The 24,580-nt window shown below is 53.4% G+C and overlaps 1 non-coding gene across 1 annotated transcript; it reads left to right on the top strand.

Annotated features, from left to right (window-relative positions):
- The first annotated feature begins 23,797 nt into the window (after nt 1-23,797).
- LOC127492186 (U5 spliceosomal RNA) lies at nt 23,798-23,911 on the top strand. The gene has a single exon (XR_007921346.1). It is a non-coding gene; the product is annotated as a U5 spliceosomal RNA (small nuclear RNA).
- The last annotated feature ends 669 nt before the right edge of the window (nt 23,912-24,580 follow it).

Genomic DNA, 24,580 nt, shown 5'->3' with positions numbered 1-24,580 from the left:
GAAGTGGGCTGGATTCCTCACCCTGGCCCGGGGCTCTGTGCGCCCTCGGCCCTCGCTGCTGTGCACATGAGAAAGGCCAGCCCCCCCCCCCCCCCCCCCCCGCAGTGTGCCTGTCTTCGTCCCGGAGCCGGCAAAGGTCCCTGGCATGGCCGATGTTGTACAACAGATCTCCCTGATTCAGGAAGACAGGCTCAGCCAGAGAAAGATCAGGGAGGGGCTACAACCCAGGACAGGCTGGGGGAGGCAAGAGAGGCCGAGTTTCCATGGTCTTAAATCGCGAGCTTGGGCTGGAGCCGGCCGGCAGCCGTGGGAGACTAAGACACCGGCTGGGCCTGTGCGTTGTGTCTTCGCTGAAGTCACCCAGCTGTGCCGCCTCGCCCCTCAGAGCTCGGCCCGCATATCCCCGCTCCGGGCTGGAGGCACCCCCGTCCTCCGTGCTCACTGTTCTGTTACCGTTACCTTCAGATCACTTACACTGAGTGTGTCCTGGGCGTATCTCCGAGCCTGGTGCACGAAACAGCCTCTGACGTGTCATCCATGCTCGCAAAATACTGGTTAAGGGAGAAAGGAAGGAAAGACCGTGACTAACTGCCCGGTCGTAAAGAAAGTGACACACGTTTGGCTTCTGTGATGAATACCTTCTGCCGGAGAGAGGGTTGCAGGTACAGAACCTGCAATATAAAATGCAGCGTATTCAGTTGCATCTGAATCTCAGAGAAACGCAAAAGCGTTCGCGGTATGTAAACACGTCTCACAAAATAAGTGTGTCCGGATACTGCATGGGGTACCAGATTCCTTTCTATGTGCAGTTTGCGTTTGCCTGGCATCCTGCTCTTTGCTTGTCCCTGCCAGCCTCGCCTGGAGAGGACGACAGCTCCGGGCCTCGGCACAGGTGGTTGCCTGCCAGGAGGTGAGCGGGAAACAGACCCACCCTTCTGTGGAGAGCCCTTCCCACGTGGTCTTTCTTCAAGATCTTGAATTTCCATCCTCCTGGCTTGAAGAAGAGCGGCTCCCAGCACCAGGGACAGGATCCTGGGTCAGAAGTGCTCTGAGGGCTTCGGGGGAGGCTCTGGGTGCAACACCTTGGGGCACAGGGTTTGTGCAGCGTGGGATCTTGGCCCCGTGGAGGTCAGGTGGGACGGTGCGTGTTTCGAGTCTTTGCTGTGGGGTTGGGATGGGTTTTGTGTGTGCGTCTTCCTGCTTGCTTCCACCCAGGACCTGGCAGATTGACAGAGGGGGTGGGCATTCCAGAGCTTTCGGATGACGGCTGCCCTGTTGCCTGGGGCCTTTCTCCTGCCCACCTCCGAGGAAGACAGCCGCGCGCTCACCCCCACACATGCACATCTGCACGGGGCGGGGCGGGGCTCCAGGAGTAGGAATTCTGATAATGCCTAAACATTTACATCTCCAGGGCAAAGTTCTTTCTTCCCAGGACCACACACACAATTCTCCATCGCGTCAGGAGAGAAGGGAAGACAAGAGATGTCTTACTAATGAGGTCCCTCTCCCCTTCTTCACAAATGTCCGCTGAGATAGTCATACGCGGTCACGAACACAGCACCCGCATGGACTAAGACTGGGGATTGCTTTGTTTTCTAAGGTGTCTGTTTCACGTTCTCGAGGAGAGACAGGGCCCTCGTGGCTAGGAAGAGAATTTCAGTAGATTCCTCCAAGACGGATGTGAGAACGCAGCCCCAGCATCCTCGCTTGGTGTTTCCAGTAGGAGCTCCGTTCCGAGGCCTTCACGAAGGACACGTCAGGCCAGTGGCCCAGTTCCAGCTGTTGTTGGGACTGCAGAGCTGGAGATCTGCCTCGGGTTGTGCACAAGAAAACCTGCAGCGTCGGCTCCACCCTCCCGTGCTTCTCGGCTAAGTTTCTACCCATGTTGGAGACTCCATGAACTTGCTATGTTTGAAAAATCTCTTTAATGTACAACCAGCTCAGTAAAAGCCAGTTGTGTAGAAGCAGTATGAGACATTGAAGTTGTAAATGATTATTTCTTATTGAAAAACAATATATATGAGAGCACTTTAGAACGTTTAGGGGGAGGTGCTTGGCTTACAGGTTAAGATGCCTGGATCCAAGGTAGCCCGATGGTTTAATTTTTGCTTTAGCTCCTGGCTCCAGCTTCCTGCTAATGAAAACTCTGGGGTGGCAGAGGTGATGGTTCAAGTAACTGGGTCCCTGCCACCTGTTTGGGAGACATGGATTGAGTTCCCAGCTCCTGGCTTTGGCCTGTCGCAGCCCCAGCTGTGGTGAGTATTTGGGGAGTGAAGCAGCAGAGGGTGAGACCAAAGCTCTATAATGAAGAGGCAGGACCCAGCCTCTTGTCTGTCCTTTACCAAAAGCAGTTCACTGGACTGGGGAGTGGTTCAGCTGGCCCGACAAGGTTCTTTTTTTTTTTTTTTTTTTTTTGACAGGCAGAGTGGACAGTGAGAGAGAGAGACAGAGAGAAAGGTCTTCCTTTGCCGTTGGTTCACCCTCCAGTGGCCGCCGCGGCCGGCGCGCTGCGGCCGGCGCACCGCGCTGATCCGATGGCAGGAGCCAGGAGCCAGGTGCTTTTCCTGGTCTCCCATGGGGTGCAGGGCCCAAGCACCTGGGCCATCCTCCACTGCACTCCCGGGCCACAGCAGAGAGCTGGCCTGGAAGAGGGGCAACCGGGACAGAATCCGGCGCCCCAACCGGGACTAGAACCCGGTGTGCCGGCGCCGCTAGGCGGAGGATTAGCCTAGTGAGCCGCGGCGCCGGCCAAGAAACTACTTCCGACAAGGTTCTAATCGTCCGACTCAAGGTGTCGTTGGCTTCTCCAATAGTGAACCCACTTCGGCCAGTGTGGTCCCAGGGGGGTTCTTGGGGAGTTGCAGGTCTGGGCCGAACGTTACTGTGGAATAGTCACGTAACCTGCAGAACACCTGCAGCCCAGCTGGGCATCACCAATTCCCTAAGGGACAGTGTGGACCACCACTGACCAGACAGGAACTTGGCCGTGACCAGTCACGCACCTCTCCGTTCCACCTTCACCCCTGACGCCTTGGCGAGCTCGGGGATTAAGCAATGGCTGCCCAGGGCCTTGCTCTGCACTTTGCAGTAAACACCAACTTCCTTCACCCCTGCTGGTGACTGACTGCGTGTCGGGTGGGCGGGCCTCGTCCGGGGGTTCCCTAGCAAGCCCTCCACTAGTTTTCAGTGCTGTTCTGCAAAGAGGGAGCTCTGTCTCATCTGTCTCTGCCTCTCAAAGACTTTGGTTGAGGACAAGTCTATTTTAGTGCAAAAATATTTGCAAACCGTGTGTTCAAGGGGTCTTCAGTAGTTTTCCATAGTACACGTTCTCCATGAACATTTTGAACTCACTGAAGCCCCTTGCAGGCAAAGATTTCAAATTTTTTACACCAGAATAAACCTATCCTTTGGTTCCATTTCCCCATGAATGCTTTCGAGTCAGTCCCTCGTCTGTTACTGCAAACATTTCCAAGTATATTCCAGAGCTGGCTGACGGAGGGTTCCCCACTGCACGTGCACAGCAGTGGAGCTGCACGACACCCAGAGCTGGCTGACTGAGGGTTCCCCACTGCACGTGCACAGCAGTGGGGCTGCAGAAGACAAGAGCTGGCTGACGGAGGGTTCCCCACTGCACGTGCACAGCAGTGGAGCTGCACGACACCCAGAGCTGGCTGACTGAGGGTTCCCCACTGCACGTGCACAGCAGTGGGGCTGCAGAAGACAAGAGCTGGCTGATGGAGAGGGTTCCCCACTGCACGTGCACAGCAGTGGAGCTGCAGAAGACAGGAGCTGGCTGACTGAGGGTTCCCCACTGCACCATGCACAGCAGTGGGGCTGCACGACACCCAGAGCTGGCTGATGGAGAGGGTTCCCCACTGCACCGTGCACAGCAGTGGGGCTGCAGAAGACAAGAGCTGGCTGATGGAGAGGGTTCCCCACTGCACCGTGCACAGCAGTGGGGCTGCACGACACCCAGAGCTGCCTGTCTAGAAATCTCCATGGTAAATGCACATCAGACCAATGCGTGCTGCAGGAATTGAGGGGACCCTCCGGCTGTGTTTGCAGCTCCTCCGATCAGTTCGTGGAATGCATGCTACATGTCTGGGGCCTGGCCAGAGACCTCCTCCATAAGTGGTCAGAGGTTCAAGTGTCCTATTGTCGCTTGTCTTCCATCCACATGCTGCCACTCAAATGCCTCTTCGTGTCTTTGCTCCTTTTCTCATCGTGGGTTTTTTTTTTTTTTTGTTCCTGTGGGGTTTTGAGCATTCTTTATAAATTCTACTTGTGAATTCTTGGCCAGATATGTTGTTTCCAAAGTTTTCTCCCAGGTTCATGTGTTTTTGCATTCTCTTAGCAGCTCTGTCACATAGCAACAGTTTTTAATTTTGATCAACACTCATTTCTTGCCACTACTCTTTTATAGATTATGTCTTTGATGTTATGCCTATGAAGTCACCACTAAATCCTACATCCAGAAGATTGATCTTACGTTATATCCTGAAGGTCTTAGAGTTTTATGTCTTATGTGAAGTCTTTAACTCATTTTAAGTCAATGTTTTTAAAGATTTATTTTATTTATTTAAAAGAGTTACAGAAAGGCAGAGGCAGAGAGAGAGAGAGGAACGGAGGAAGAGGAAGAGGAAGAAAGTGTCTTCCTTCTGATGATTCACTTTCTGATGGTCACAATGGCCAGAGCTATGCCGATCTGGCTTCTTCTGCGTCTCCCAAGTGGGTGCAGGGGCCCAAGATAAACGCCTTTTGGAGCAAAAACAATTTAAATCCATAAATATGAGGGTATTTGGAAACATTAAACTATAAGAATAAAAAATCTAAACTTAATTTCTCAACATAAGCTCCATCAAGTTCAAGATACTTCTATAAGCAATGGTACTGGCCACTTAGTCCACCTCTAAACAACTGAGGGTCCATAATCACATCAAGGCAGGCTTTTTTTACATAATTAACTGAAGCAAATTGGTTCCCTTAGCAAAGGGGTGTTTATTTCCATTTTTCCACAAACTTTCTGAAGTACTTTTGTGTCTATATAATATACCTAAAATATATAATAATATAATGCGTGATATATATAATATGTGTAACATATTATATATGTAATGTAATATATAGTGTATATTACTATATACTTATATAAGTGCATAATATATAAATGAAGTATATTTCTATTATCTAATATGCAAAGGGATTTCTTACGAGCAATTGGCTCATATACTTACTATGAGCATTGCTGTACACACAGAAGAACTGGCCTTTTTACGTGTTGAGTTTCTGGGTCATAAATATGGCATGCAACTCCATTTAGTTAAATCTTTGATTTCTTTCATCAGTATTATCAACATTTTAGAATATAATTATTGTGCCCATTTTGTTAGATTGCCATCTAAGTCTCATTTTGGAGCAATTGTAAATGTATTTTATTTATTTTTAAAAGATTTGTTTATTTATTTGAAAGGCAGAGTTACTGAGAGGCAGAGGCAGAAAGAGAGAGAGAGAGAGAGGCCTTCCATCTGCTGCTTCGCTCTCCAAATGCCTGCAACACTCGGGCTGCATCGATCAGAAGCCAGGATCCAGGAGCTTCTTCTGGGTCTCCCATGCAGGTACAGGGGCCCAAGGACTTGGGCCATCTTCTATTGCTTTCCCAGGCTATAGCTGAGAGCTGGATCAGAAGTGGAGCAGTCAGGACTCGAACCAGCATGCCCATATGGGATGTCGGCACTTCAGGCAGCAGCTTTACCTGCTACTCCACAGCACCAGCCTTGCTGTATTATATTTTAAATTTGTCTTTGTGTTTATCGCTAATACATGGCAATATACTTTTGGGGCTGGTGCTGTGGCATAGCACATAAAACCGTGGAGTGTAGTGCTGGCATCCCATATGGTGCCAGTTCAAGTCCTGGCTGCTCCACTTCTGATGCAGCTCCCTGTTGATGCACCTGGGAAAGCAGCAGAAGATGGTACAAACCCTTGGGCCTCTGCACCTGCGTGGGAGACAGGGAAGAATCTCCAGGCTCCTGGCTTTGGATCAGCCAAGCTCTGGCCATTGCACGGAATGAAACTGAAGATAGAAGATCTCTCTGTCTTTCCTTCATTCTTTCTCTGTAACCCTGCCTTTCAAATAAATACAATAAATCCTTTAAAAAAATACTCTCAACAAATCTACATAAAATGTCCTAGAACTAATGAGTGTGTTCAGCAAATTCCATGATGTAGGATCAGTACACAAAGTTCCACCGTGTTTCATGGCTGTAGAGATGGACCATATGTGAAACAGTGAAATTGGGCCCCTACCTTATACCATTTACAAAAATGAAATCACTATGGATCTCATTAGTGTTACAGCTATGAAGCTCTTAGTGAAAAAATAGGGGAAATCCTTTGTGACTTTGATTTGACAATGATTTCCTGACCGTGATTCTGGAACCACAGGTGAGTGGATACTTTGGGCTTCTTGAATGTGAAAAACTTGTGTGCCTCCAAGGACGTGATCAGCACCCTGAGGGCAACAAGGGAATGGAGACAGTGTTTGCAAATCACGTAACCGAACAGTGTCTACCATCCAGAGTATAGAAGAGACTTATACAGATGAACAAGAAAGCAAATTTTTTAAAAAGATTTGTTTATTTGTTTGCAAGTCAGAGTCACACAGAGAGAGGAGAGAGAGAGAGAGAGAGAGAGAGAGAGGTCTTCCATCCAATGGTTCACTCCCCAGATGGCTGCAATGACAGAGAAGTGCCGATCCAAAGCCAGGAGCCAGGAGCTTCTTCCCGGTCTCCCAGGCAGGTGCAGGGGCCCAAGGACTTGGACCATCTTCTACTGCTTTCCCAGGCCACAGCAGAGAGCTGGATTGGAAGAGGAGCAGCCGGGACTAGAACCAGTGTCCATATGGGATGCCGGTGCTTCAAGCCAGGGCTTTAACCTGCTGCGCCACAGTGCAGGCCCCAAGAAAGCAAATTTATTAATAATTTGGCTAAAGGCTTGAATTAACATTTTCCAAAAACACATAAACCAACAGTCAGCAAGTGCGTGAAGATATTCCACATCAGTAACCACTGGGGGAAATGCAAGTCATACTCACAGCAACGTTCCATCTCGTAGCCATTAGGATGTCTGTTAATTAAAAGATGAGAAATAACTCATGCTTGTACATACAAACACACACACAGCGTAGCGAGGATGTGAACAAATTTGGACCTTGTGAGAAACAGATGCTGATGAGATACAGCATGGCATTTCCTCAGAAAGTTAGAATTTCCCTGCTACTCTGCACGTACACAGAAGGACTTACAGCAGAGACTCGAAGAGCTGTTTGCGCACCCTGTTCACAGCCTCCTTCTCAACAGCTGACACATGGAAGCGACCCCAGTGTCCACTGAAGATGAAGGGCTAAACCAAATGTGGTCTACTCATAGGACAAAATTTTACTTAGCCTTCCAGTGGAAGGAAATTCTCGCATGTTGTACAACACGGATGAACTCTGAGAACGCGGCGCTCAGAAACCACTGACAAGTGTGAATATCGTAGGATTCTGCTGGAGTGGAGCAAGCATGGAGACAGCGTGGGATGCGGCTCCCGGTGACAGAAGTGTGAATACTGTAGGGGTGCACTGACATAAGCTGCCTGCAGGGAGACAGCCTGGGAGACAGTGGGCTGTGGCTATCAGGGCCTGGGGGAGGCGCATGGGGACTTCCTTCATGGGCAGAGTTTCAGTTTTGCAAGACAAGGAAGTTGCACAGGGGTCGGTTGCACAACTATGTGAGTGTAGTTGACATTACTAACTGTGCACTTAAAAATGGTTATGATGATGGGGTCAGTGCCGTGGTGTAGTAGGTTAAGCCTCTGCCTGTGGTGCTGGCATCCATGTGGGTGCTGGTTCATGTCCTGGCTGCTCCTCTTCTGATCCAGCTCTCTGCTGTGGCCTGGAAAAGCTGTGGAAGATGGCTCAAGTGCTTGGACCCCTGCACCTACATGGGAGACCCGGAAGAAGCTCCTGGGTCCTGGCTTCGAATCAGCCTGGCTCTGGCCATTGCAGCCATTTGGGGAGTGAACCAGGGATGGAAGACCCCCCTCCCCGTAACTCTACCTTTAAATAAATAAATCTTTTAAAAAGGGGTTATAATGGTAGATTTTGGATATTATATGTATTTTATTGCAGTTGAAAATTAAAGAAATATGTACAGGAGAGATTAAATGGACAGCGTGACTAGGAGCTGGACACAGGAAGTGAGAGTCTGGTGCTCTAGCATATTGCTTGACGCAAGTGCCATGGCTTTGGCATCCAGAGCCGGAGGGGAACCGGCCGCTTTCACACCTGTCCCGGGAAAGGGAAGCTACTTTGTGAGCTACGTTGTGGGTTGGGTTGGGTTTGTTTTTACTGTGCACTGAGAAGTTCTCTGATGTTCCCTTTGTCTTTGATACGCAAACTCTCACTGTGGTGTGTCGGGTCACAGTCTGTCTGCATCCAGCCTCTGGCAGGTGCGTCTCTGAGGAGACTGGTCCAGGGGGAATTTTCTTCTTTTTTGGGTCATTTCTTCCTCAGAGTTCTTTCTGTTCTAACCTGTGGCTCCTCCCCTTCTGTAGCATCTACCATACTGAAACCTATTTTTCATGTCTCTTTGCTTTCTATGCTGATGGATATATATAGTTACTAAGTTTGAATTTCCCTTAATAATTTTCAATATTTCAACTTTCTCCTTGGTTATTTAGTTACTTCACTCTTGTACTGGCCATGTATATGTTATTTATAACATAATTTTTAGTTGTGTTTATAAGATTCCCAATTGGTTATTATTATTTTTTTTTGACAGGCAGAGTTAGAGAGAGAGAGAGACAGAGAGAGTTATAGACAGTGAAAGAGAGACAGAGAAAGGGCTTCCTTCCATTGGTTCACTCCCCTAATGGCCGCCACGGCTGGTGCTGTGCCGATCTGGAGCCAGGAGCCGGTGCTTCCTCCAGGTCTCCCATGCGGATGCAGGGACCCAAGGACCTGAGCCATCCTCCACTGCCCTCCTGGGCCACAGCAGAGAGCTGGACTGGAAGAGGAGCAACCAGGACAGAATCCGGCACCCCAATTGGGACTAGAACCCGGTGTGCCGGCACCGCAGGCAGAGGATTAGCCAAGTGAGCCATGGCGCCAGCCCCAATTGGTTTTTTAAAAGTTTATTTACTTGAAGGCAAAGTTAAAAGAGAGGGAGAAGAGATCTTCCAACTGCTGATTCACTCCCCTAATGGCCACAACGGCTGGGGTTGGCCAGGCCGAAGCTAGAAGACAGGAGCTTTTTCTGGGTCTCCCACGTGGGTGCAGGAGCCCAAGCACTTGGGCCGTCTTCTGCAGCTTTCCCAGGCCACAGCAGAGAGCTGGATGGGAAGTGGAGCAGCCGGGACTGGTGCCAGTGCCCGCATGGGCTGCTCGCACTGCAGACAGGTGGCTTAACCTGCTACGCCTCAACAGCGGCCCCTACCTTTGACAGATTTTTGCGCCCCTTTAACTCGGTTTGCTCAGCTGTGACCTGGTGAGCGTTAGATGTGTGTCCTAAGTGTTTAGTAATTCTTAGTTACGTTTTGCTCTTGGTGCTTGCGGTCTCCATTTTCATCTTTGTGGCTACCACTTTCTATATTGTGCATCCTTAAAAATGGATTTAGGAGTTTGTAAAACATGTGTATGTGGGCCCTGAGTGAGAGCAGGCATCAGACCCGCCCCCGCCGCTGTACCAAAGGCAGCCCAAGGCACCTGTTTTCGCCCCACCCAGCTCCACTGCCGCCCAACATTGGGCATGGATGACCTCACTTCACCCCCTGCTCTCAGCACTGCCCGGAGTCACGAGAAACTAATTCCTCCTCTTGACCAGGAATCCTCTCCGTTTCCCTCCTTGGATTCTGGAGGAGCAGGACACGGCAAAGCTTGCTTTTCTTTCTTTTTAAAAAGAATTATTTTATTTACTTGAAAGGGTTATATAGAGAGAAGGAGAGACAGGAAGAGAGGTTTTGCATCACTGCTTCATTCCCCAGATGGTCAGAATGGTTGGAGCAGGGCCAGTCCAAAGCCAGGAGCCAGGAGCTCCTTCTGGGTATCCCACGTAGGTACAGGGGCCCAAGAATTTGGGATATCTTCTGCTTTCCCAGGCCATAGCATGGAGCTGGATGGGAAGCAGGACTTGAACTGGCGCCCATTTGGGATGCCAGCACTGCAGGCAGCGGCCCAGCCTGCTACACCATGGCACTGCCCTGAAGCGTTCCTTACTGGACCATGTGGCCCACATCTCTGGAGAACCCCTCATGTAGGACAGACGCCCACCCATTCCAGCCATGGGCCAGACGTTGCTGCTGGATGGTCTGTGAGCTAACACCAGGTTGTATTTTTGCGTGATTGAGAAAGGAGGCTGTTGTTTGTGATGTGAAAATTACGCAAGCTTTGAATTCTAGCGACTGTAAATAACATAGCCGTGCCTGCTTGTTTGACGCACACTGTGGCAGCTGAGCCCCGGCTGCCGCCTCCCCCCAGAAAGCCCACCAGGCTGTGGCTGAGAAGAGATCCAGGAGTATACGGGTTACATGCCGAGCAGGCTGGGGTCGAGGGTCGCCTGTCCCTCTGTGCAGTGTGGGGGCGTCAGGCTGTGGCGTGGCAGATGGTGACGATCTCATCCTGTGGCAGCGGCCTCCTGTCGTGTTCCGTGATGGCTGCTGAGGTCCCTGTGGCAGTGTCTGACATTGTGATGCAAGGCTACCTCGGCTGTCTCAGCCCGTGCAGTGCGTGGTCTTGGATGGAAGGACCTGCACGGCTTGGGGGAGCTCTGCAGGGCCCTGAGGTGTCCTGTCCATCCTGGTAAATGGCACTGAGCACCCCACAACCAGGAGCCCCCATGGCAACCCTAACAGCCGTTCTCCCTCATCCCCAGATCCAGTCCACCGCCAACCCTGTGGTTCCACCTCCTAAACACCTCGCCCAGGTGTCCTTATCTTACCTCCCAGCCCCTGCTGCCAGCACCTGGATCCTGGATGGTCCCCAGGTGACATCATCGTCACTATTTACTCCCAACGAAGCAGCCAGCGCAGGTGTTTCGGGAATGCAGGTCCGGGGCAGGTGTTCGGGGCAGCGGATGGGACCGTGCTTAGGATGCTGGCAACCTGGAGTGCCTGGGTTTGACTCCCCGGGCCTGGGAGGCAGCCGGCCAGGGCTCCAGCAGTCGGGTCCCTGCCACTGGATGGCGCTCTCGGTTCCTGGCTTCAGCCTGTCTTACCCCAGGTGTGGCAAGCTCTTGGGGAGTGAAGCTCCAGATGAAAAATCTGTCTCCCTGTTTCTCTGTGCCTTTCAAATAAATAAAATGTAGTGAAAAACTTCCAAACAGAACACAGACCATGCGTGGGGGTCCCTGGTTGCCACCCAGGACCCTGGTCTCTGCAGTCCTGCCGCAGGCCCCGTGCGTGCCACCCCTTCCCGTCCCATCCCTTTGCCTTTTCCTTTCTGCTCTCCAGGTCTCTGTTTTCCTGTTTGAAGTGAAATACCGAGTGCCTGTGGCCGTAGAGACCCTTCTGCAAAGAGCTCAGAACAGAGGAGTAGAGAAGGCGGCCGTGGTCCTACCCGTGGACCTGACAGCCGACCGCAGACCAGGAGCTGACCACAACTGCAGTAAGTGCCAGGAGCCTGGACGCGGGGTGCCGTGAGAGTGCAACAGGGGTGGTGACCAAGGCGGGGGCCCAGGAGACCTTGTGGAAGTGAGGTGTCTGCTGAGCTAATTAAGAGCGAGAAGAGGAAGCCAGGCACAAAGTCCCAGGGCCGGAAGGAACCAAAAGAGCAGGAGGAGGAAGTTCAGGATGGAGCAGGCATGCAGTGAGCAGAGGAATGATATGATATGTGATACCATAACATGAGATGATATGATGGCGTGTGTATACATGATGTGGCAGGACATATGAGACAGGGTATGACATGGTGTGACATATATAATGTGACATGTGATGACATGATAACATGATATATATGATGATATTATGAGACATGATGTGTGAGGCCTGCTATGGTAGGACATGGCATGCTATGTGGTGTATGATACCGTACAATTGGTTTGTATGACATATGACACAATATATTTTCTGCCGTAGTCTGATATGAGATGTATTTAATTAATTAATTAATTTGTTTGTTTGAAAGGCATAGTTACAGAGAGAGAGGTCTTCCTTCCACTGGTTCACTCTCTAAATGGCTGCAATAGCCAGAGCTGGGCCGTCCGAAAACCAGGAGCCAGGAGCTGCTTCTGGGTCTCCCACGTTGGTGCAGGGGCCCAAGCATTTGGGCCATCCACCACGGTTTTCTCATGGACATTGGCAGGGAGCTTGATCAGAAGTGGAGCTGCTGGGACTCGAACTGACGCACATATGGGGTGCTGGCACCGTGGGCGGAGGCTTAACCTACTATGCCAGGGTACCGGCCCCACCTGGGGTCTTTCAAGAATGTAGTTGCTTGGCCAGCGGGTCTGCAAAGGGGCCTGAGGGTGTGCACTTCACACAAGCTCTCGAGCAGAGCTGACGCTGCTGGAGTGGGCCCAGAGGAGCTGTGAGCAGCCCTGTCTGCCTGCAGCCTCGGCTGGCAGCTGCTTCCGGTAGGGCAGTTTGGTGTGAGGGCCTGCACTGGCACAGTGGAGTCACCGGAGGAGCTTATAGCAACGCCACACCCAGGATCCTCTCTGAGCCTGGGCCAGGAGGCGGAGCAGGTGCACAGGTTGCTCTTGGGTTCCGCACCGCCGGTCTTCATGTCTCTGCACTTGAGCATTTTATCACGTGAATGTAAATTGGCACGATGCCCACCATTAAGGGCTTCATGGTAAAATCGCCGAAAGGAAAACCAAGAACCAAACCCCGATTTTGATACAGGAGGGGGCGTCCACTTGGAGGTGGCTTTCTCGGGAGATGGGCGTGTCCAGGGAGCTGGCTTCTGACCTGGCTATCGGGGCGGGCACCAGGGTGCTGCTGCTGACCGTCTCCTGCCCCAGCTCTGTTCTCTCCTGCGCGTGAACTCACAGGACGGACACTCCCTTCCTGGTGGCATTGTCCTCGTCTCTGTGTCGCTGTGTGGGCTGGGGACAGCACGGCAGATGCCGAGTGGGTGCTTGGCCTCCTGGGCTCCGGCCGCTCCCCAGTGAGGTTCTCACTGCGCAGGCTTGGGGTGCAGCCCCGGCACCCACACCTGTTCCACAACACCCCAGGCAACCTGCTGGCCTGGTGCACACCACTCGGCAACAGGGCAGATCCTGTAGGTGCATTTGGCTCACGAGCTGTAGGTTCCTCTATTTGGCTGAACGTCGGGTACATACTTCCTCATCTGAGGATTCCTCCAGTGGAGCTGCCATTGAGTTGGGAAACAGAATTTTTCATAACATCACGTGTCCATTTAAGGACCTGTTTGAGAACGTGCTACTTCCTTTTGGAAGCTGGGGGTTGGTGTTTGTTTAAATCCTTTCTTCCCCCATGGGATGATGGCGATAGTGTTTGGCTATGAAGCTTTTCTTAAGGAAGTTGCGTGTCGGATATGTTCTGTCTGCTCCCAGTGTGGCGGGGCACGGGGTAGGAGCAGAGTTCCCACCGGGTCAGATTCCAGAGGCAGGAGAGCCACCCTGAGCAGCTCTGTCCTCTGACCCAGATCAGACATGCAAGATGGGAACCAGCTGAGGACGGGACCCCTGCCCACCAGGGTCTCCCAGGAGCATAGCAGAGTGCCTTTTTTTTTTTTTTAAGTTTTTTTTTTTTTTTTGACAGGCAGAGTGGACAGTGAGAGAGAGAGAGACAGAGAGAAAGGTCTTCCTTTTGCTGTTGGTTCACCCTCCAATGGCTGCCTCGGCCAGCGCGCTGTGGCCGGCGCACTGCGCTGATCCGATGGCAGGAGCCAGGTGCTTCTCCTGGTCTCCCATGGGGGTGCAGGGCCCAAGGACTTGGGCCATCTTCTACTGCACTCCCAGGCCACAGCAGAGAGCTGGCCTGGAAGAGGGACAACCAGGACAGAATCTGGCACCCCGACTGGGACTAGAACCCGGTGTGCCGGCACCACAAGGTGGAGGATTAGCCTATTGCGCCACAGCGCTGGCCAGCAAAATGCCTTACAAGCGGCCCGTCCTGAGTGGGGTCCTATTCTGCCTAGGGCTTTGTTGGGAGTGCATCTGAGCTCGGAGAGATGTCTGCAGAGGGCAGATGGAGGTGGCAGATCTGAGCCTAGCAGGTGTCGCATCTGCAGCACGCCACACGCCATCATGCAAAACATCCTGGTCACTCTTGCTGGTAGCTGGTGTTCAGACATGTTCTAAATGAGGCACTGCTAATTCCTCTGTCCGGGATTTCTGGCTGAAAAATAATGGTGACACCTCCCAGGACTTTTGCCATGTCGCACAATGAGGCTTCTCAAACATGGCCACTGCAGAATTGAGACAGCTCACACCAGCTGGCCACAGTTGGGGCGCCCTGGGATGCTGCGATGGGCAGTGGCCCTCACCCCACAGGAAGGCTTGGGAAGGGAGGTAGGCAGGCAGTAGACACAGCACAGGGACAGACAAGGCCCGGGCCCTGAGGCTGTGGCTCTGGCCCCCGTGTGACCCAGGACGGTCAGTCCCTTCATAGGAAGAGCTGGTGGCTGGGGCTTCAACGCGTGCTGCCCCAGACCCGGACTGTGTGGTGCGGCTTGCGTTGCTCTGAACACAGCTCTGGATGGAAAAGCCAGCCTGTGTGCACATGAGGACGTAGCCACTAAGTGCTGATGCACCTGCCCCAAGCCACAGAAAATGCCTTTTTTTTTTTTTTTTTTTTTTGAGGCTTTTGAGTCCACAGCTTACACAGGTAGGGGATGTTTTCCCAGAGGGGCAGCTGCACACAATTCCTGTTACCTGGCTTTTACTTCGGGTGTACGCACGAGGCATTGTCACCGAACTGGGAGACGTCTGGTTTACAAGCAAAGGCAGACGCTAAGTGCTCTGGCACAGTGAATCCAGAAAAGACCAGAACCAGGTCAGATGTTGAGAAATTGAGCCCCGTGTTTCACCGCGTTGTGTGTGTGCGTGTGATTGTGTGTGATGGAGACCTGCCCCCTCACGTCGCCCACTCCTCCCATAGCTTCCAGACCAGGCCTTCCCGAGATCCAGGAGACTGACGCACAGGCCATTAATGAATGCTCTCAGGGTCACCCAGGAAGGGACGCGGAGGCTGGAGGGGAATCTGTCTCCTGCTCCTGGGGCTTTGCGCACCTGACTGAGTTCCCGGAGTCCTTCCAGTGCCCTGAGCCCTTGCAGGACCCGGTGTGGGGGGGCTCCTCGGAACGGTGTCACTGAGAACCCCTGGGCGTGGGCACAGGTGCATCCCCAGGTGGGCGCAGGGCTCTGAGGGCAGCTGGCAGCACAAATGAACTGTGGCTTGAGGGCAGCGTGGGCTGCTGCACCCCACCCAGCCTCAGATTCCCAGGCCGGCCGCTTGTGATCCGCGTCCGCCCCGGGCTGATGTGCCGGTGGGGAAGACTTTGTCCCTTCTGCGTAGATGGTTTTCTCAGTGAAAGCACATGGCACTGCAGGTCGGAAGAACTCCTGGGATGAGAACCGCACAGACTGCACTCAGGCTGTGCTCAGCTGCCATCGGGATGCTGCTTCATTGTACCGCACGTCCCCACGCCGCGTGGTAACTGACATTGCACCGCACGTCCCCACGCCACGTGGTAACTGAATGCGTATCGTGCTTCCTGAAGCCCACGGTCGCCGACTGCTCTCCAGACCTGCCCTGCGCCGGCTGCCGGGCGTTTCTGTCCCAGCTGTGAGCCTCGGCACCCATCTGGGGCATTAAGTGCAGCTGAAACTCGGGCCCAGTTCGTTCCCTACTGGCCAGCCCCTCATTCCTCTGCTTTGCCTGGGACAGCTGCCCGGGGAGTGCGTGACAGAGAGGAGGTGCTGTCTACTGCCAGCGTCTGCCCAGCGTGGTGAGTGGACTGGGCGGGGCTAACTGGGGGTACCAGTTAGCGGCCAGCAGGTGTGGGCTGCTCTCAGCATTGGCTTTGTTTGCCTTTGTTGTTTTTAAAAGAGGTTGGCAAGTGCCACGGCTCATTAGGCTAATCCTCCGCCTAGCGGCACCGGCACACCGGGTTCTAGTCCCGGTCGGGGCGCCGGATTCTGTCCCGGTTGCCCCTCTTCCAGGACAACTCTCTGCTGTGGCCAGGGAGTGCAGTGGAGGATGGCCCAAGTGCTTGGGCCCTGCACCCCATGGGAGACCAGGATGAGTACCTGGCTCCTGCCATCGGATCAGCGCGGTGCGCCGGCCGCAGTGCTCTGGCCGCGGCGGCCATTGGAGGGTGAACCAACGGCAAAGGAAGACCTTTCTCTCTGTCTCTCTCTCTCACTGTCCATTCTGTCAAAAAAAAAAAAAAAGAGGTCCCAGGTTGTTTCAGTTGAGCCCAGAGCCCGGGGTTCCAGATGGGCCTGCACCTGTGGCGTGTCCTGGTCGACTCGTCCCATCCTCTCCCAGGAGAGAGCAGGCGGCACCTTTGGGCAGCTTCTCCTTGCCATCTGGGCACAGACCCTCCTGCCTGGTGGGTGTCCAGTCACCTCTGCCCAGCAGCACCCAAGAGCAGTTTCCAAAGCAAAAGCCGAAGAGCTTACCTGGCTTTTCTAGCTGGTTTACCAGGGAAGTGCTGGTTACAGACCGGGGCTGTCCCGGCTCAGCCTGAAAGCAAGAGCAGAGGACCCTGGCTGATTGTGTGCAGGGAGCAGGAGGTGACGCGCACCTGCCGCATGGCGGTGGGGGCTGGGGCTGGGCGGGGGCCGTCCTCAGGATCCCAGGGTCCCTCCTGTACCCTCTGCTGCCCACGCGCCGGCTTTGTCTGCATCTGCAGCACATCTTGTTTCCACCTTCTGGGGCATGTGCCAGGCCCTGGGCCCAGGGTGGCCAGGTTCTTTGTACCCCTTCCCAGTGCTTGGTCCCAAACCACCCCGCCTGTGTGGCTCTGACTATCACAGCTCCAGCTGGGCACTTGTTCAAGGGACCAAGAGCGAGGCGCTTGCTCAGTGGCTTGGCTCGGGTGTCTCGCCCATGGCCACTGCCTGCAGGGTCCTTGACAGAGCTCCTACCCAGGAGGAGGGGGCTGCTGCTGGACACGTGGCACCACCCGCCCGGTGAGAGGAAGGCCCTGGGCACGTGGCACCACCCGCCCTGTGACAGGAAGGCCCTGGGCACGTGGCACCACCCACCCTGTGAGAGGAAGGCCCTGGGCACGTGGCACCACCCGCCCCGTGACAGGAAGGGCCCTGGGCACGTGGCATCACCTGCCCCATGACAGGGAAGGCCCTGGGCATGTGGCACCACCCACATCGTGAGAGGAAGGCCCTGGGCACGTGGCACCACCCACACTGTGAGAGGGAAGGCCCTGGGCATGTGGCGCCACCCGCACCATGACAGGAAGGCCCTGGGCATGTGGCACCAACTGTACCATGACAGGAAAGGCCCTGGGCACGTGGCACCACCCGCCCCATGACAGCAAGGGCCCTGGTTTATAGCCCTGCACACGATGCCTGTGTGGGTGTGTGCGTATGCAAATGGCCGAGTACTGAGCGTTATTTATGCGAAGGGGCTAATATAAAACAGATGAAGCCACAGATCCCTAAGCACGCCAGGGCTTATGTGCTTGAAAGCCCCAGGGAACGGAGAAGCCGGGGCTCGGTGGGAGAGCAAGCAGGGGTCTGCACTTCTGGCCTTCAGCGGTCCCACCGGGGAGCTGGCTCCTCAGCTGAGTCTTGGGCTCACGGGGGCAGTGATCACGGAGGGGAATGTCCTTGCTGACTCGGAGGTGGCAGCGTGCAGGTGTCTGGGCGGGGCTGGCAGCAAGCGTGACTGGCTGGGCAGTGACGTGTGGGCACAGCATCGCTCACAGGAACCCCACGCGTGACTGGCTGGGCAGTGACGTGTGGGCACAGCCTCGCTCACAGGAACCCCACGCGTGACTGGCTGGGCAGTGACGTGTGGGCACAGCATCGCTCACAGGAACCCCACGCGTGACTGGCTGGGCAGTGACGTGTGGGCACAGCCTCGCTCACAGGAACCCCACGCGTGACTGGCTGGGCAGTGACGTGTGGGCACAGCATCGCTCACAGGAACCCCACGCGTGACTGGCTGGGCAGTGACATGTGGGCACAGCCTTGCTCAGAGGAACCCCACACGTGAGTGGCTGGGCAGTGACATGTGGGTACAGCCTCGCACAAAGGAACCCCACGCGTGAGTGGCTGGGCAGTGACGTGTGGGCACAGCCTCGCTCAGAGAAACCCCACGCGTGACTGGCTGGGCAGTGACATGTGGGCACAGCCTCGCTCACAGGAACCCCACGTGTGAGTGGCTGGGCAGTGACGTGTGGGCACAGCATCGTTCACAGGAACCCCACGCGTGACTGGCTGGGCAGTGACGTGTGGGCACAGCCTCGCTCACAGGAACCCCACACGTGACTGGCTGGGCAGTGACATGTGGGCATAGCATTGTTCACAGGAACCCCACGCGTGAGTGGCTGGGCAGTGGCGTGTGGGCACAGCGCCATTCGGGGCCTACTCCGAGGAACCCCACGCGTGTTCGCTTCACTGGGTTTGCTGCTGTCTGCGAGATGAGTCAGCTGCGTGTGAGATACCACGGTCGCGTGAGTGACGCCGTACCTGCGAGTGCTGCAGAGAAAGCCATGGCAGTGCCGGTGCCGTGGGCCTGCCAGGGACGGCCGACCCCAGACGGCCGGCGGGGGCAGACGAGCCGTCGCAGGGCTGCCCTGCACCCCGGGAGCGCCCCCTCAGAACAGAGTTCCGTCTGTCTGTCTGCCATGTCTCCAGGGCTTCCCACCACCCGGAGGTGCTGGCTTTAAGGGGCACAGTCCGGTAACTCCCCAGCCTCAGAGCTTAAAACCCTCAGCGCTCGCAAGCCCGCTGGTCCCCGTGCGTGTCACGGCAGCTTCAGTCTGCTGTGGGGCTGAGGTCTACTTTCGAGAGCCTGGGGTCAGCGTGTCTTGTTGGGTGGAAGACACACAGCGGCTAAGGGAGAAAGGAATTGAGACGTGAGGCCGTCCAGCCAGGCGCAGGGTCAGCTCCCACAAGAGGCGCGTGGGCACGTGTGTTCACGACTGTGATGGCCCCGTCAACCCAATCCCTGCGACGTCCAGTCACCTAAGTCACTTACTACATGTGACAGGAACACTAAGTAGTGAGTGGAAGAGTAAAACCAAGGTGATCTCAGGCCCGGGTCTGCCACGCAAAGGGGTCAGGGCATCCAGAACCCCCGTCCGACCCTGACCACCTAGCGTTCAGCCCAGGCGCGCAGAGCTGCCAGGAGAGCTGTTCCCTCCTAGACCCCCGCCCCAGGCCCCTCAGATGCCTGGTTCACTCTGGGCTTTGGGCGCGAGCCCAAGGCAGTGCACGTGTGAAGGACAACAGGAAAAACCAGGAAGCAGGCGGTGGGCAGAGAGGGCCCCCCCTGCCCCGCTCTTATTCGTCGGCAGCCACCAGCGGGCTCTGCCTCCCGTGTGCCCGGGCTGTGACCCCACCAGTCCCCTGGAACCGTGTTTGCCCAGTGTACTGTCAGGCCACATTCAGGGGTCCCCGTCTTCTTGGCCTGTGAGCACTCGAAGCAGGGTCCCCCCCACACCGAAACAGCGGCCGGGGCTCCCCAGGCAGCGCACGCCTCTAGACTCGCTCCCGCTCTGCTCGCCACGCTCCCTCCAGAGGTCGGCCGTGGCCAGCGCTGCCCTTGGACGATCTCTTCTCTCTCTGGACGCTGCGGGCCGACCCAGATGCTTGAAGCTAGGTCCCCAGCGGTCCCCAGACTCCGAGAGGCCCAGCGGTCCCCAGACTTCGAGAGGCGTGTCCAGTGTTCACTTGCGGTCCCTGCTGGGAAGGCTTTCAAAGACCCGCAGCTCAGTGTGGCCAAAACAGTCTCAACAGTCTCTCTGCTTAACACCTCCGTCTGCCTCGTTGCTCGGCACAGTTGAGTGCTCACTTCCTGCCTTCCCGTCTCTTCCCTCCGCAGAGCAGCAGGTGCACCCTCCCAGCCTCAGTGCAGCTGGAGGACTGGCCGTGGCCAGCGTGTCCTTCCTCCCAGGCCTCTGTCTGTCCTGCCGTCACCCCTGCTGACCGTGTGCACGCTTGCCCTGGCTGCTCCCCTTGTCTTAGAGTTGATTTCCGCCTCAGAACTCGGCGTGTCCACTAACATCAGACGCGACACGGCTCGCAGAGACCTGCTCCTGGACTCTGCGGCCGTGTTTTCCATACTTCTTCATCTCACAGAACCTTCTTTTAAAAGCTCTAATCAGATTCTGTCTCCCTTAGATTAAGGACTTTCAAAGCCTGGTAATTCTTACCACATTGTACAATGCTGAACTGTTAGGGATATTTTTGGCTCCGAGTAATGGAAAAACTGACTAACAGGGCCTTAAACAAAAGGGAGTTTCTTTTCCTCACAGGACGAGAAGTCCTGAGCAGGCGTTCGGGGGTGGTGTGTAGCTGCTAGAAGATTCCATGAAGCACTTGCCCTCTTGTGTGTTGGCGGTTCACCTCGTGGTCCCTGGAGGCTCCTGCAGCTCCAGACACCACATCTGCATCCTCCATGAGGAAGTGGGAAGGGGGGAGAGGAGAGCTGCCCCAGTGAGCTCACTGCTGCACTTCACCGTGTGTCGTTCCTCCTCGCTGCTGTTTCCCGGGTCTTCCTGCCGCCTGCCCCGTGCCTCTCGGGTCGCAGCCTGGATGAGTGTACCCCACAGTCATGCCCCTTGTTCCGCCAGCTGTGTTCTTGTTTGCTTTTCCTACAGAGACCTGCGCTCGCTTCTGGGGCTGCTCTCACAGCGCAGCGCAGGCTGGGGGGCTTACACAGGGCGCGTCGCTTGGCCCAAGCAGACCATGCCGGCAGCGCCTGTGCAGACCCCTCCGGGCGTGGGGGGCGGCCGTCTCCTCCCTCTGTGGCTCTGCGGCCCGATTCCCTCCTGGGATGTGGCTGCCCACGGGAGGGTCCTCCGTGATGACCGCTGTAACTTGAGGAAACGGGGCAGGAGTTTGAGGGCCGGCGCCCAGCGGAGGTGCGGAGCGGGCGGGCAGGTCTCGCTTGGCCGGTTGCTGGGCACAGACACAAGCTGGCGCAGCCGTTACTTATGTCCAAAATGGCGTCTGCTCTATTGCTTGTACACCTTTGTGAGGTGATCGGAGGAGAGAAATGTGTCTCCCATCCTTTTTTTTTTTTTTCTTTTCTCTTCACTGGTTTGGCTGGTACACTTTCCCCCATGGGGCTCTAAGCCTGTTCTGCCGTAGGCTCTTCCTGTCACTTTTTTGTCAGTGGCTTGGGCTGCTGCGACCTGGTGTCACCTCACTTTCCAGTGCTGGTGTGTAGGCCCTCAGCTGTTGGAGTCCTGAGCTGTGGACTTCACTTAGAGGGTGTGGGCACCCACACCCTCCACGTAGGTCCACCGTGTCCCACTAGTTTTAGTAGTTTCCTTTGTTGTGTTTTCCCTGAGACTTACTATCTCCACTTTTTTTATACTATGTTCTCCTGGGCTAGAGCAGTAAGCACCCTTCCTACTCTGCCATCTTGGAACTCCCCTGTTCACATTGTCATACAGTCAATCTCCAGAACTCCTCCATCTTGAAAAACTGAAATCCATTAAAAACAAACCAAATTACACTCTTCTCCCATCCCTGAAAGCTACCATTCCACACTCTGTCTCTGTGACTTTGACAGATAAAGGCACCTTGAGCAAGTAGAATCACACCACTATGTGACCTGACAGTTAAAGGCACCTTGAATAAGTAGAATCGTACCACTATGTGATTGGCACTTTATGTGACTAGTCTTTCACTATTGTATTGTTTGTACTTTTGTGGCTGGCTTACTTCATTCAGTATAATGTCCTCAAGGTTTGTCCATATTGTAGCATGTGTCCATTTGCTACCTTTTTAGAGCTAGTTAGGTTTGTATCATATATGCACATTTTGTTTATCTGCCCACCACTGACGGACACTAGGTTTGCTTCCTCTTTTGGCAGTCATGAATATTGTAGGAACAAGGACCTTTGAATATTTGTTCCAATCCCAGCTTTCAAGTTTGGGGTGTGTACCTCTAAGTGGAATTTGTGGATCATATTGTTAGTTCTAATATTTTGAGGAATGGTCATACTGTTTTCCACAGTGGCTTCCCCATTTTACATTTCCATCAGCACTGCACAAGGGTCCCAATATCTTCACAACTATACCAGCATTTGTTCTTTTTGATATTTAAAAATATAAATGGGAGTTGGGCAGTATTTCATTGTGTATGTGTGTTTTAATTTGAAATGGGGGGTGTGGAGAGAGAGATCTTTGATCTTCTGTTTAATTCCCCACATGGTGTAAGAGCTGGGTCTTGGCCAGACCAAAGCCAAGAGCTGGGAATTCAGTATGGGTCTCCCACGTGGATGGTGAGGACCCAACCACGTGCCGCCTCCCAGGATGCACATTAGTAGGAAGCTGGATCAGAAGCAGAGTAGTTGGAACTCAAACTGGACACTGCAGTATGCGAGGCAGGCATCCCAAGTGGCGACTCAGCCACTGGACCAAAGCCCACCCTGCTTATCTCGTGATTGAATGATTGTTTTGCTGTGAAATTATAGGAGTTCTCTATATATTTATTTATTTATTTGAAAGACAGAATTATGGAGAGGCAGAGGCAGAAAGAGAGAGAGAGAGAGAGAGAGAGAGAGAGAGGTATCTTCCATCTGCTGGTTCACTCCCCAAATGGGCACAACAGCCAGAGCTGGCCTGATCTGAAGCCAGGAGCCAGGAGCTTCCTCCAGGTCTCCCACACGGGTGCAGGGGCCCAAGGACTCGGGCCATCTTCTACTGCTTTCCCAACCATAGCAGAGAGCTGGATTGCAAGTGGAGCAGCCAGGACTTGAACTGATGCCCACATGGGATGCTGGCACTGCAGGCAGCAGCTTTACCTGCTATGCCACAGCACCGACCCTGTACATTCTTGATATTAATCCCTTATCAGGTATATTATTGGTAAATATTTTCTCCCATTCTTTGGGCTGCCTTTCCACACTTTGGAGAATGTCTGACAGTGGGCAATGGTTTAGAAGTCTGATGGAACCCACTGGGTCTGTTTTCCTTTTGTTTCCTGTGCTTTTTGTGTTGCTCAAGAAATCCTCACATCCAATCTCATGAGGCTTTTCTCCTATTTTTTTTCCTAGACGTTTCTAGTGTTTGCCTTTATGCTCACGTCTGTGGTGCTTTTTAAGTTGATTTTTAGTGTTACAAAGTCACAGCCCAACTTCACTTTTGGCTGACCAGTTCTCACAGTCCCATTTGTTGAAAAGGTTTCTCTCTTCCCAATCCAGTGGGGAGTGGCCGTCTTTGAAAATCACCGAATCATGTATCTGAGGATTTCATGTATGCAAGCGGAATGTATATGAGTATTTTAAAACCTGTTTTGGCTACTCTGAGTTCACTGAAAATTCCATGAGTTTAAAGATATGTTTTTGTATTTCTGCCAGAATTGCTGGAATTTTGAAAGCAATCACATTGAATCTGTCAATCACTCATATTAGGACAAATTTACAGTATTAACTCTCACTATCCATTAGCATGGATGCCTTTCCATTTATTGGTGTATTTAGTTCAGCAGCATTTTGTAGTTTTTCAGAGTACAAAGATCTTGGCTGCTTGGCTGTTTTTGTTCCAAAGTACCTTATTAGTTTTGAAGCTGTTGTGAGTGGGATTTTCTTGATTCTGTTTTTAGCTTTTCATTGTTAGTATAGAAGTAGAAATGATTGTTATGGAGACTCCGGTTTCTCTTCAAATCGTATAAATCTTTTGCCTTTTACTAGAGAGTTCTGTGGAGAGGAATAACTTGAGTCTTTAACCAGTTTTTGAGGCTTCGCGTTCTGTGGGGCTCTTTTCTCTCCTGTTAACGAGTAGTTTAGGCTTGCTTAGCTTTCAAGGCCTCCCCACCTCAGAGCTCCAGGCTGCTCCTCTTCCAGTTCAGCTCCATGTAGTTCCACCCAGGAAAGCAGCAGATGATGACCTGTGTGCTTGGGCCCTGCACCCACAGGAGAGACTGGGATGCAGCTCCGGCTTCCAGCTTGGCCTGCCTCGCCCTACCCCGCCACCCTGCCCCGGCTGTGGCCACTTGGGGAGTGAACCAGCAATGGAAGAGCTCTCTCTCTGTGGCTCTGTAACTCTTTCAAATAAATTTTTAAAAAACATCCTTTAAAAAGTGATTTTTATGTTTTGATTTTGTACACTGCAGCTTTGCTGAGTTAATTCTAATTGTGTGGGGGGCAGAGAGAGAGGAGAGAAGTCCTTAGGGTTTGTACATACAGATCATACCGTCTATGAATAAAGACAATTTGACTTCCTCCTTTCCATCTTGGATCCCTGTTATTTCTTGCCTAATTGCCTTGGCTAGGATTTCTAATGACATATTGAATTGAAGTGGCAAAAACGGCATCTTTGTCTTATTACTGAAGTTACAGTGAAACTTGATTTTTTTTTTTTCTTACCGTAGACTGTGAAACAGCTGTGGGCTTTTAAAATGTAGCATTTATCATGCTGAGATAGTT

The sequence above is a fragment of the Oryctolagus cuniculus genome, chromosome 9 (assembly GCF_964237555.1).
Source record: "Oryctolagus cuniculus chromosome 9, mOryCun1.1, whole genome shotgun sequence".
NCBI classification, from domain to species: domain Eukaryota; kingdom Metazoa; phylum Chordata; class Mammalia; order Lagomorpha; family Leporidae; genus Oryctolagus; species Oryctolagus cuniculus.
The sequence above is the reverse complement of the archived record's forward strand: the minus strand, read 5'-3'. Positions and strand labels throughout refer to the sequence as shown.